This window comes from Fukomys damarensis, unplaced genomic scaffold (genome assembly GCF_012274545.1).
Source record: "Fukomys damarensis isolate Sample0158 unplaced genomic scaffold, DMR_v1.0_HiC HiC_scaffold_39, whole genome shotgun sequence".
In the NCBI taxonomy this organism is placed as follows: Eukaryota; Metazoa; Chordata; class Mammalia; order Rodentia; family Bathyergidae; genus Fukomys; species Fukomys damarensis.
The window spans coordinates 26,170,473-26,184,131 of record NW_022900951.1 but is presented as its reverse complement, the minus strand read 5'-3'; the positions used below and the strand labels follow the sequence as shown (position 1 = coordinate 26,184,131).

At 38.8% G+C, this 13,659-nt stretch overlaps 1 protein-coding gene across 1 annotated transcript in view; it reads left to right on the top strand.

The window, feature by feature from the left end:
• CUNHXorf21 (chromosome unknown CXorf21 homolog) overlaps positions 1 to 13,659 on the top strand; it is a 100,378-nt gene that overhangs the window by 50,773 nt on the left and 35,946 nt on the right. The window contains exon 2 of the mRNA XM_010608497.2: positions 2,516 to 2,686. The gene's annotated coding sequence lies outside the window, so the exon portion shown is untranslated. The remainder of the gene's footprint in view (positions 1 to 2,515; positions 2,687 to 13,659) is intronic.

The following is a 13,659-nucleotide window of genomic DNA, read 5'->3' as shown; positions in this document are numbered from 1 at the left end:
TTCATCTGCATCTCTCGAATGACCAGTGATGTGGAACATTTTTTCATATATTTTCTTGCTGCTTTTACTTCTTTGTATGAGAAATGTCTGTTCATTTCGGATGCCCATTTTTGGATCGGGTCTTTATATTTGGGGGGACTGATTGTTTTGAGTTCTTTATATATCCTTGATAATAGTCCTTTGTCTGAGGTACAGCTGGTAAAAATTTTTTCCTACATTGTAGATTGTCTCTTAGTTCTGCTAATGGTTTCTTTTGAAGTACAGAAGCTTTTTAGTAAGATGAGATCCCAGTTGTTGATTCTTTCTGCTAGTTCCCATGCTACTGAGGATTTGTTCATAAAGTCTTTTCCTATACCACTGTCTTCCAGAGTTCTGCCTAACTTACCTTCCAGTAAGTTTAATGTTTCTGTTTTAATATTTAGATCTTTAATCCATTTGGATTTTAATTTAGTGCATGGCGAAAGATAAGGCTCTAATTTTAATCTGTCTTGACCTTACTCATTAATGTGTCATACAAGCCTAAATACCAGCTCAGGTGAAGGCTATGGTCCCAGGTCCACAAGGCAAACTAAGTCCTTTCCAGTGTCAGTCCCTCTCCTGGGTTCCTAGTGACTCTTCTGTTACTTTTACCTCATGATATACTCCTTCCACCTAGGTCTCTGTGTGGTAACTGTAGTGAATTACTGATAGTCCCTCAACATGCCTCACTTTCATATCTCCTTAATTTTACCCAGGCTAGTCTCTCTTCCTGGAATCTTCTTTCACCAATTTCTAGTTGAAGATTTCTTTTTCATTCTTTATGAGTCAGCTGTAATATTTATTCACCTCTGAAATCTCCCTCATGGCTCTTGGTCATAAAAAATTAGTGGTACCCTTTACATAATTTCTCTTCCAAAATATGTGTGATTTTCTGACTTAAACCTATTAGTCAATCTTGGCAGACTCAAATACATTTGCTTGATGGTAAGAGCTGTTTCCTAGCCAGTAGAACAGAGAGTATGACAAAAAAGAGCCTATGATGTGAATGACTAAGTTATTGAATAGATAAAGGAGGACTAATGTGGAAAATGAGACAGCATGCAGGAGGTAAATAGCAGTATCACATCTAAGGGCATATGAATATGGCAAATGTTGCTCCACTTCTGGGACTGACAAATTACTGCCAAAGAAGGAGATCTGCTGAACTTCTTGACTTATTACTGAAAGCAGTTTGATGAGTTTGATGGTGCATTCAAGAACAGGAGGAAGAGTTCTTGAAATCAGATCTTGACCTAGTTTGGGTAGTAGGCCAAAGGTATTTATATTCTAGTTACACGGGAAGGGATGTTCTATACCATCATGTACTAAGAATGTTTGAAGGGAGGAAATCTCTGATCTCAGGTCTCTTGGAAGTATATGTTAAGTGGATAAATAATAGAAGACAGTTTCAGCTTTAAACTGAGCAGCTATTAAGAAAGAATATATGGACAAGTGTATGGTGTTGTTCTGTGAATAGTCCCTTTCTTTTGCTTTTTCTTGTTTCTTGAATTTCCATAATTTTGTCTCGTTTTTTTGGAACCGGGATTGAACTCAGGACCTTGTGCTTGCGAGGTGGTGGCACCACTGAGCTAAATCCCTAGCCCAATTTTGTCTTTTATATGTGGCAAATTTTCAATAATTTTATTTTCTGTTTTATTTTTAATATGCAAGCAAAGCATGTTAACTATAAAACTAGAAATTTTAATAGAGAATCAAGATGGTGGAGTGGTGAGTGGCAGTATCCCCGGTATTCAGACCCTGGAACGTAACAACTTGGGGAAGAACAAAAGAGAAGTAGATCACTGGGAATCAGAAAGGAACTGACCTGAAAATTAAAAGCTATGGAGCAATTTGAGGGGGTGGACCACAATGTAGATAAGGAAATGAAACAGTCTGAACTCTCCCTGGCTCCCAGTTCCCAGCTCATCGAAAGGGGGAGTCTGGCTTTGCAGAAGTAGAGTGAATACTGTATGCTCCAGAAAGAAACAGAAGCAGAAGACTTAGGTAGCAATGTGGGCTCCAGGGGGAGCTCACAGTAGTAGTTGTGACCTGTAAGGACAGTTCAGAGCTTTACTCTGAGGGCACTCCCTCTACATGACAGGCAACAGCTGGATGGGAACCCCAGCATAGGTGCCCACCACATTGCTGGAGTGTGCTTATCAGGAACCATACGGTAAAGGGTTGATTGAATCCACGAGTCAAAACAGCTGGGGGATGTCTTCACTTCAGAGTTCCCAAGGTTACCATCCCAGAGTGACTGAGTGAGAGACAGCCATAGGACATAACAATGGACAGGGAATGGACTGAAAAGAGATCCTTTAAGAGATTTTAGCTTGATCCAGGAAGGACACAAACCTCACCATGTATGGTGGGAGGCCAGGCCCAGTTTGAGTTGAATTGAGTCTGAAAGTGCTGTCATTGAGTACCTGGGCACTCGCCCTATTGCCCATATCAACTATGAATATGAGGCTTAACTGCCTTCTTTATCTACCCACAGGAGAAGGGAGCTATCACAGCTTGGACATTGCCACAACCTGGGATAAACAAATGAACCCCTGGAATGGAGGAGGGGGACTTCAAAACCCATAACATAGAAGGCTACATGGATTCCTGGATTCCACCACTGCAGATCAAGGAAGAAAAACCACTCATTCAAAAATGCAGAGAGGTTTTTATGTTTTTGGACTCTTTTCTTCATTGCCTTTCCTTTTCATCACTGGTTTATTGGGGTTTGGGGAATTTTCCTTTGTTCTTTCTTTTATTTATTTAGTTTTTGGTACCAGGAATCAAACTCAGGTCCTTGCGCTTGCAAGACAGTCATCAGAACCACTGAGCTAAATCCCTGGCCTCCTTTGTTCTTTCTTTATTTTAATTTTTTTCTATCTTATCTTTATTTTTCCTTATTATTTTTTCTTCTTGTTCTTTCCTCATTTTTTTCTTTTATCTTCTATTTCTCATTTGCTTTTTCTGTTACCTTTATCTAATTTGTAAATATCCTTGTATTCCTTAATAGGATCCTTTTCTCACTTTTCTCTCCTTGTCATCTCTCACAGTTGAATTTTTCACATTTTTCTTCCTGCATTTTCACATTCCCAACACTCTATATCTTTAACAGTATAACCATCAAACTTTAATAATCTTTTCATTGTTAGTTAAGTCTCTGTTATTATTGTTAAACTCTTTTCTATTATTAGTAGAGGTATAGTTGTTGCATTTAGTACATATTAGATGTCAACATTTGTGTTAGTGATTATTCCATAATTGTGCATTTCTTTTCTAAGGTTAAGAGTGGTACATTATGGAGCCAGGTGTAGTGATACATGCCTCTAATCCCAGCCCTTGGGAGGCTGAGGCAGGAGGATCACCATGATTTGAGGTCAGCTGGGGCTACACAGTGAGTTGAGGTCCAGCCTAAACTACGTAGCAAAACCCTATCTCAAAAAAAAGTGTAGTACATTATTGGTTCTTATGGTGCAACAATGTCCAATTTTCTTAGTTAATATTGCAGTTGCTGAATTGGATGATATTTCCAGAGTGGCATAGTTGTTGCTATTAGTAGGCCAATATCCAGATTGTATTTGCAATGTTAACAATATTTCTATCCATTCTCAAAGTGCTGAGCAAATTGAACTGCATCCTCCTCTCCCATATTGACATAGGTTATCAGATCTTGGCACAAAGGCCAAAGATTATACTTAGCCATGGCCAGAATGCATCATTGAAAACCAGAGTAACTAAAGAGGTCATTATACTAGCATCAGTCTTTCCATTAAAGCACCCCACAAAGAAAACAAAACAAATTTTAAAAACCCCCCAAAATATGAGAAAATAAGGCAACAAATTGTCTCCCCAAACTCTCAATTCCCCCATAGTCAATTCGGGGGACATCAAGGAGGAGGAAAGCAAAAGCCACACACCCAAATTATTTGAATGATACAAAGAAGATTTAAAAACAGATCAGTGAGGTGCTTATCATGATCACAGAAGAAATCACTAAACAGACGATGAAAGTAAGAAACAAAATGATAAGGGAGCTAACAGAGACACTTAGAAAAATCTAGCTAAGCTAAACAAAATGATGCAAAACACGAATGACCACTTGAGCGAAGAATTAGTCCTCCAAACAAAAATCCAGGAGGTTAAAAATTATATTGAATGTATCAGCAGCACAAGTGACTAATATCTGAATTAAAAACAGGGATGCTTTTAAAGACCATTTACTCAGACATATTGTGGAAAGAACAAGAGAACATGAAAAAATGGATTTAACAGCTGCTAGATGACACAACGAAGAGTAATCTAGGATTAATTGGAATAAGTGAAAAATAAGAAGACAACACAGAGTATATAAAAACTTTTAAGTAGAAACAACAGAAATCTTTCCAAATATTGGGAAAGAATTAAACATACAATAAATGAAACATATGAAATCCCAAATAGCCACAATCTAAAGAGAACCTTCCCACATCACATCATAGTCAAAATAGCAGAAGTCCAGCAAAAGGACAATTTCTTAAAAGCTGTTTAAGAAAAGTAGTGCATCACTTACAAAGTTAAACCCATCAGAATTACAGCAGACTGGGGCCAGGGATTTAGCGCAGTGGTTCTGCTACCTGCCTCACAAATGCAAGGACCAGAGTTCGATCCCTGTTAAAAAAAAAAAAAAAAAAAAAAAAAAAAAAAAAAAAAAAAGAATTACAGCAGATTTCTCATTAAAGAACTTAAAGTCCAGGAGATCTTGGAGAGGAGTCTTTCAAGCCCTTAAAAATAAGAATTTCCAACCCAGATGTATATATCCTGCAAAACTTTCTTTCAAAACTGATGGATAAATAAGGTATTTTCATGAGAAAGAGTACCTCAGAAACTATAAGTGTGAATGCCCACATTAAAAACAAAAAACAAAAAAACGCAGCATATCCAAAGAAACAACCTAATGGTGCTACTCAAGATCCTAGAAAAACAAGAACAAAGTCCAAAGTTAGAACAAGGAAGGAAATTATAAAGATCAGAGCAGAAATTAATAAATTTGAGACTTAAAAATGGGGTCAATGAATCAAACAGATTGTTCTTTGAAAAAAGTAGACAACCCCCCAGCTAATTTTACCAAAAAAGGAAAGACCAAAATGAATGCAATTAGCAATAAAAAAGCTACGATCTCAACACACTCTGCAGAAATCCAGAAGGTTACTAATAATAACATTGAGCACCTATACTCTACTAAAATGGAGAATTGAGAAGAAATGGATAGATTCCTTGAAACATATGAACTACCAAAGCTGAATCAAGAAGATATAAAAACACTGAATAATCCAATATCATGCAATAGGATTGAAGAAATAATAATAAAAAAACTATCAACTAATGAAAGACCAAATCTGATGGATTTACCTCCAATTTTCACAAGAACTTTAGGTATGCCCTAATACCAATACGCCTCAAACTCTTTCATGAAATCAAAAGGGAACGTACTCCCAAAGTCATCCTGGGAAACTGAAATTACCTTGATTCCAAAATCAGACAAGGACCAAACCAAGACAGGGAACTACAGGCCAATTTCTTTAATGAACATAGATGCAAAAATCCTCAACTTGATACTGGGGAACACAATGCAAGAAATCATCAAAAATTTCATACATTATGACCAAGAAGAATTCCTTCCAGATGTAGGGAAGGTCCAACATACAAAAAACTATAAATGCAATACACACATGAACAGAAACAACGATCACAATGACATGATCATCTCAATTGTCAAGGAAAAAGCCTGACAAAATTTGACATTCATTCATGATTTAAAAAAAACATGAAGAAAATAGCTGTGGAAGGACCTTATCTCAATCTGATAAAAGCCATTCATAATCTGATAAAAAAACCAATAGCCAACATAGCTGGAGCAATCACAGAAGAGAAAGAAATAAAAAAGATATGTACATTAAAGGAAGAGATCAAATTATCATTATTTGCAGAGGACATGATCTTCTACACAAATGATCCAAAAAATTCCACCAAAAAACTCCTAGAGAGTTCAATCCCTGGTATAAAAAAATAAATTAATTAAATTAAAAAATAACACTCCCCCAAAATCAAACAAAGCAAAACAAAACACTCCTAGAATTAATAGCCAATTTTAGTAGTGTAGCAAGACGCAAATTCTACACACAAAAATTCAGCACACATTAATCATAAACTCACTGAGGAAAAAATCAGGGCAACAATACCTTTCACAATAATACTATAAAAAATTCAATATTTTGGAATATACCTATCAAAAGAAGTTAAAACATTGTCCAATCGAAATTATAGTACTCCAAAAAAGGAGATCAAAGAGGACATCAGAAAATGGAAAGATATCCCCTGTTCTTGGATACGCAGAACCAATATTGTTAAAATGGCCATGCTTCCCAAACTGATATACAGATTGAATCCAATCTCAATCCTAATATTATCATCATTCCTCATAGAACTATGGAAAGTAATCCTAAATTTCATATGGAACCAGAAGAGATCCAGAAGAGCAAAAGCAATACTGCCCAACAAGAGTAAGGCAAGACGCATCACAACCCAGGACTTTAATTTATACTACAAAACTACAGTTCTTAAATAGCATGGTATTGGCAAAAAACAAAAGCAAACAAAAAAAAACAGACAGATGGATCAATGTATATGAATGGAAGATGCAAAAATATATCTAGGCCCATTCAGCTACTTGATCTTTGACAAGGGGGCCAACATTTTAAGCAAGAAAAGTGCATGCTGGGGAAACTGGCTATCCACATGCAGAAGGTTCAATCTAGGCCTGTATCTCTCACCATGTACTAAACTAATATCAAAATGGCTCAATGATCTAAATGTTAAAACAGAAGCACTTAACCCACTGAAAGAAAACATAGGTAAAATTCTTGATAATAGGCATAGGCAAGGACATTCTGAGTTGAACCCCAATTGAATAGATACTTCATTTCACTTGACAAATGGCCAAGAAATATGTAAGAAATGTTCAAAATCACTGGCCATTAAAGAAATGCAAATTAAAGCAACACTGAGATTCTCTCTTACTCCAGCAACAATAGCTGTCATCAAGAAACTAAATAATAAAGAATGCTGGTGAGGCTGTGAGGCTAACGAAACCCTTCTACATTGTTCGTGGGAATGTAAACTAGTACAATCGCTATGGAAATCAGTGTGGAGATTTCTAAAAAAACTAAAACTTGAAATAACACTTGACTCAGCTATTCCTCTTCTGGATATCTTCCTGAAAAAGTTATAGAAGTCATAATATATTGATAAATGTATACCTATGTTCATAGCAGCACAATTCATAATACCTAAATTTTGGAAGCAGCCTATGTGTCCATGAACAGATGAATGGATAAAGAAAATGTGGCATTTATACACAATGAGTGCTATTCTACCATAAACAAGGATAAACTCGAGTCATTTGTAGGAGAATGGATGCACCTTGAGACCATAATGTTAAGTGAAATAAATCAGACACAGACGCTTAAATATTGTATTGTTTTTCTTATATGAGAAATTCAAATATAAATACTGTAATGAGTAAAGTAAAACATGTAATAGGAAAAGAAGAAAGGTAGAAACTTCAGAAGCCAGGCATGGTGGTGCCTTCTTGTAATCCTGGCACTCTGGAAGGCTGAGGCCAGAGGATAACAAGTTTAAACCAAACCTGGGTAATTTAGCAACTTAGGGAGATCCTATCTCAAAATAAAAAAACAAATAAAGGGTTGGGGACGTTACTCAGTATGAAGGTTGTGTGTTCATTCCACAGGACCCCCCCACACAAAGGAAACCTGAGGAGGGGCAGGGAGAGGGACCGGGAGAGGGAGAGAGCTCAAATAAACAAACAGAGAGGGAGGGAAAATGTTCCCATATACCATCTTTCAAAGATTATTAATCAAACATTTCCATTAATAATCATGTGTACAACTTAACTGAGTGTAAAATAACTTTTCTTTTTTGAGATGAGAGTCTTGCTTTGTAATTCAGGCTGGGCTTGAATTCACTGTGTAGCCTAACCGGGCTGATCTCAAACTCAATGCGATCCTCCTGCCTCAGCCTCCCAAGTGCTGAAATTATAAGCATGCACCACAATGCCCAGCTAAAATAACTTTTCTTTACTGCTATCATTTTATTTTAAAATATTTATTTTTTTTGGAAAAGATAACACATGCACATTATATGTTTCAAAAGGCATTAAAAGCTACACAATTTCTTGCATACCCTCCCAGAGATAGTGTGTGTGTTTAGAACTCTTTCTGTCTCTATTCCCACATGAATGGTTAACCCACTACAAACATTATGTACCATCTTGTTTATTTGTTTTGTTTTTTTTACTTACATTAGATCTAGGATGTCTATTACATTTCAGTTGGCTGAAACTTCTAAAACTTTCATTTAGGTGGAAAGAACTATTAAAGCAGAAGTCTCTATTTTTGAGCAAGATTCATTAAAACAGAATTAAAGAGAAGATAAGGCCTTTTTGGTTTTGGGGTTTTGTTTGTTTTGAAACAGTATCTCACTATATAGCCGAGGGTGGCTTTGAACTCGAGATTCTCCTGCCTCAGCCTCCTGATTGCTGGGATTACAGGTGTACTCCACCCTGCCTGGTTTAAGGTACCACATTTTGAGTGATACTCATCACCCTAGTCATCTAGAGGCAGAGTGAACAGGAATTAGGCAAAGAACAAGAGGTATGGAGTGAATGGGTGTAACTGGCTAAAGCCTGGGGAATGGCAGGGGAGGAGTCACCCAATTCCAGCTGGGAAGAGAGGAGACCAGGAAGAATGGGCATGGTTGAGGTCAGTGACTACACACAGGAAAGAAAGAGAAGTTTGTGGAGAATGAGCAGGAACTATTGAAACCCTAGACTCCCTGACTGTTTTTCCACTTTGTATGTGTGAAAAGGGGAAATTTCTGCCGAGACGGAGTCCTGGCTTTGTGCTTCATAGCACGTCCTCATGGCCCGTTTGAGCACTTATTGTTCTAGTTGGTTCTCCGGCCTGATGTGAGGAGATACTTACAGGTAGGCGAGTCTGCTTCGTTTCCCTCCCCTCCCCTCCCTTCCCTCTCCCTTTTTCCCTTTCCCTTTCTTTCCTTTCTCCTCTCCTCTCACCTCTCCTTTCATCCCCCTCTTCCCCCTCCTTCTTATTCCTCTTCTTCCTCCCTTGCTCCTCAGGAATTGAACCTAGGGCCTTTGCACTGAGATATATTGCCAGCCCTTTTTAATTTGTTTGTTTGTTTGTTTCAAGAGTAGGAAGAATTTATTGAGAGAAAGAAAGCTTCTGTCTAAGAAAGACAGAAGGGGGACCGGAAAGTGGGTTACCCTTAATTTTTATTTTGAGACAGAGTCTCACTAAGTTGCTTAAATGGGACTCAAACTTCTGATTCTCCTGCCTCAGCCTCCCAGCATGCTGGTGTGCGCCACCACACCAGGCTCAGGCTAGGTCCGTCTTCTGTCCCTTTGTTTGTGGTGACTTCTTCACCAAGCTGAGACAGTTAACAGGAGGGTCTCAATCTCTCCTTTAAAACTGCACTCTAACTCTCCCAGAACCCTCACTCATTACCCAACCTAGCACAGCGCAAGCTGTCTTCTCATAGAGCCTCTGCTCTTCTTTCCCTATAGGTGGGAAATCCCGGGGGAATTAATGGCTGCTCCAAGATTTCTAATGTTGGTCTTCTGCCAATCTTCTGAGGGGCTCTGACTCTCCTTTGTGTAATAATTCTTGCATTGGAGTGGGGACATACCCTGATGATAGTCCTTAAATTTGATATGTGGACTGATCTTTATGAAAGTAGGAACTTTGTTTTACAGACTGCCTAACAGTTCTTAAGGCAGGTCTGTCTTCAAAACTTACCTGTTGAGTGAATGGACAGACATGTAATTAGAGTACCCAGATACAGCAGAAAAGCTAAATTCAGCAGAATGGAGGTGGAGTCTATGCTAAGAACATTGTAGATCAGAACCAAGAGGTGTAGCAATTCTTCCATAGTAATGTATTTATAGATTCTTGACTCCTTGAAGCAGCTCTTATGGAGAAACTAAAACCTTCCAGTTCCAAGCGCCCAGTGGAGTCCACCTGGGATTTGAGTTTTAGGGTTGGAAAAAAGACTCCTCCCTCTCTCTTTCTCTCATTGGAAACATGTTTTCCAAACGGACCTCACACTTGCAGTCCTCCTGCCTCACCTCTCAAATACCTGGGATTATAGGTGTTTCCCTTGCCTTAAAATAGCTGCTACGTAAAATAACAGCTTTCTCCTTCCCATAATTCCCTGCTTCTCGCCTAAAATATGGCTTCTGCTACCAAAGGACCGTCTTCTTCCCAACATGCCCCTCTTCCCGCCAAAAGAGTAACCTGATTCTTGCAACCTCCTAACAACTAGTGTGATGTCACAAGCTCCCCCCCTTCCCTAGCCACTATATCACTCAATCCCACCCCAGCTTCTATAACTCCCCCCACCACCACCCTGCTGCCAGTCCTACAAGAAGTGATCTCTGTCTCAGCAACATTGCTCTTTCTCCTTTGTTTGGAGTCAGCCCAGCAGTTTGTCTCTACAATAAAGGCGTGTAGTGGTTCTGGTGTGGTCTTGGTTTTTGGCTTTTCTACCTGACAATAGGTTATGTGCATTGTGTCCACAGGAAAGAGACTTTTTTTTTCTCTCGCTCATTGAGTTTATTGGTACATCTTAGGTATATAGTACAGTTACATTCATCATTGGGATCTTATACCTTTACATGACAGATCTTGGTTCTCATTTTTCCCCATACCCCTGCCCTCCCTTCATCCCCTCCACCCTTCCCTATTTACAAAAACTTTGTTCCCATTATTTCATTTTCTAGAGATTCTATTTATTTGTACCTGGGATGGAACTCGGGTCCTTGTACTTGCAAGGCAGGTGGCAGAATTACTGAGCTAAGTCCCCCACCCTATTTATTTGTTTTTAGGAAATAGAGACTTTAATGGAGAGCAGGAAATACTGAGAAGAAAGCAACTCATAATGGGTTTGAGACTGAGGGGTTGGGGTGGGCATGAAAGAGTAGAAGAGCCTGGGAAAAAGAAAGCTTCTGTGGAGAAAACAGGTTGGATGTCCTTCCTTTTGCTTTCATGTTACTGGGGAACTTTTGGATGGTAGAGCAGAGACCAACAGGCCTGGGGATTTAGCTCAGTGGTGAGAGAGAGAGAGAGAGAGAGAGAGAGAGAGAGAGAGAGAGAGAGAGAGAGAACAGAGAGAACAGAGGAAGCTGCTTGGACTCCTTAGTTATAGAACAGAAATTTCTCCTTTCTTGCTGGTATATGCTGGAGGGATTTCCTGGCCTTAAAGTTGAGGGAATCTGACCACCACCAACCTGTTCTGAGCAGAGACCACTTTAAACCCCTTCCCCTGCTATGCTTTACACCTGCTGCTGATGTATTGTCATGGGCCAGTAAGGTCCACTGATCACAGCTACACCCTAAGTCCCAGTCATCGTTCAGACCAACTCTTGACAATCAACACATTACTCCCTGTACATTCTCATCCTGACTTGGGTGGGTAGCCACAACTCCTTTGTACTGAACACCCTCCTCCCAAAAGTCCCATTGTGACTTTTCCCTCCCACGGCCTCCCCACCTTTTGTGCTCACGAACCTATAAGGACATATTGGCCTGTACTAGAGCTAGCTGGTCTGGTCTCTAGTGCCAGAGTGATCCCTCTCAGATCTGTTCTCAAATAAACCTGTCCTGTTGAGCTTGTACCCCTGTTTCTTTTCCTTTTTTGTCCTAATAAAAGTCCCTTCCCTTCCTGCAGTGACTCTCTACCCTCCTTTACCTGGGAAAGGCAAACTAGAGTAATCAGAATTCAGGAAGTTAGCCAGAAAAGATATAGATGTGGAGGGAAAGCAGAGTAAGAGTCCACAGTAGGCTGTAGAGTATGGGGAGGAGAAGACAGAAGAGAAATTCCTATTTCCCAACCCCCGTCATGGGAAAGAACAGTTCCAGGTCTGTTCGCTCTTTCAGCCTTTTTCATAAGTAAAAATGAATAACCCTTTTTTCCAGATGAGTAGGCTTGAGAAATGGAGATCTACTTACGAAAAGCTCCTGGGAACTAACTTATAAACCTATTTTAGTCTGTTAAGGAACAATACCACTATCATTATTAAAAAAAAAAGAAATAAAGCCCTAGACAACTAATTCTTGTGGTGGTAAATGGCAAAGGAAATGGGTCTATTGTTTCCCTGGTGACTGTTCCAGTGCCCTGGTCCTCTCCAGGAACAGATGTGATCTAGATAGGTATCTGTCATATGCTCAGGGTGACAGAGACCACATCATTTTCCCATCTGCACCCTTGGTCACCACATCCTGATCTCAAAAGTCTAAAAATGTAAACTGAATCATGCTGCTTCTAAGCCTATTCTTAGTGATTCCGGTGACTTAACTTCTTTCTTAAATTTCCACACATTTAAGAGAGTTTTATTTTTCCACACATGGCTTTGCCTCTCCTTGAGAAAATGAAACAAATAAACCACCATCATTTTAGATTCAAATAGGCAAAGGTATTTAAGTAATTCTTTTATTTAAGTAATAATTACAAATATAAAAGTTCTTTGTATTAAAATTATATTTTTATTTGAGATTTATCATTATTGTTTTTACTTAGGTGTTACAGTAAAATGGTTTTTAATACTGGGCATAGAGGCCAACCTGTAATCCCAGCACTGGGGAGGCTAAAGCATGAGAATTGAAAGTTTGAGGGCAGCCTGGGCTACTTAGTGAGAGCCTGCCTGCCCCTCACCATCACAGGGTTAGAATGTTAAATTTTGGGTTAGAATGTTAAATCTGTAGTTCTTAGCTCTGTGGCCTGGGAAGGCTATAGAGCTTCTCTGGGTCTCCATTTCCTTGTCTAAAATAGGGCTGATGTGGGTACCCAACAGTTGGGAGGGTTAATCGAGTTAATATAATTGGAGTTTTGAGAGCAGTTTTCAGTGTATACATGCTCAGTATGTCTTAATAGCTATTATCTAAACTCCAAATGGTTCAAGCAAAGGAAGATGATTTGACAGAACAACAGTAGAAGCTTAGATTAAGGAAGATCTGGATTTAAGTCCTGGCTCTTGCTTGATCCTAGAAAATTATTTAAGCTCCCTGATATCCAATTTACTTATCTGTAAAGTAGAAATAATAATATCTGCTTTGTGAATATAATAAATCTCAGCAATTAATTGAAAAATGCATGCTAAACTTTCCTATACATCTTTCTTATTAATACTTCTGTGCGTTCTTTTAGTTTAGTGATTCTCAAAGTGTAGTTTCCAAGCCCCTTTCATGGGGTTCATGGGGCTAAAACCATTCTCATAATAATACATATTGAAGATATACTCCTAAGTGAAATAAATAAGTCCCACATGTGTAAATACCGAATAGTTTCCCTGGTGTGAATATTCTGCAACAATGCATAAGATTCTAATAAGATTACTGACATTTAGAAATTTGAAGAAAGGAGCTAAAGGTGTAGGGAAGGTGTGATACGTAGGGGAAGAACAAAAAGGGAAAAGAAAAAAATGTGAGAGAATGAAAAGATGAAAATAAAGTGTTTGTAGATGGGGAGGGGAGGAGGGGGTGAAGGGAGGGCAGAGGTAAGGGGAAAAAA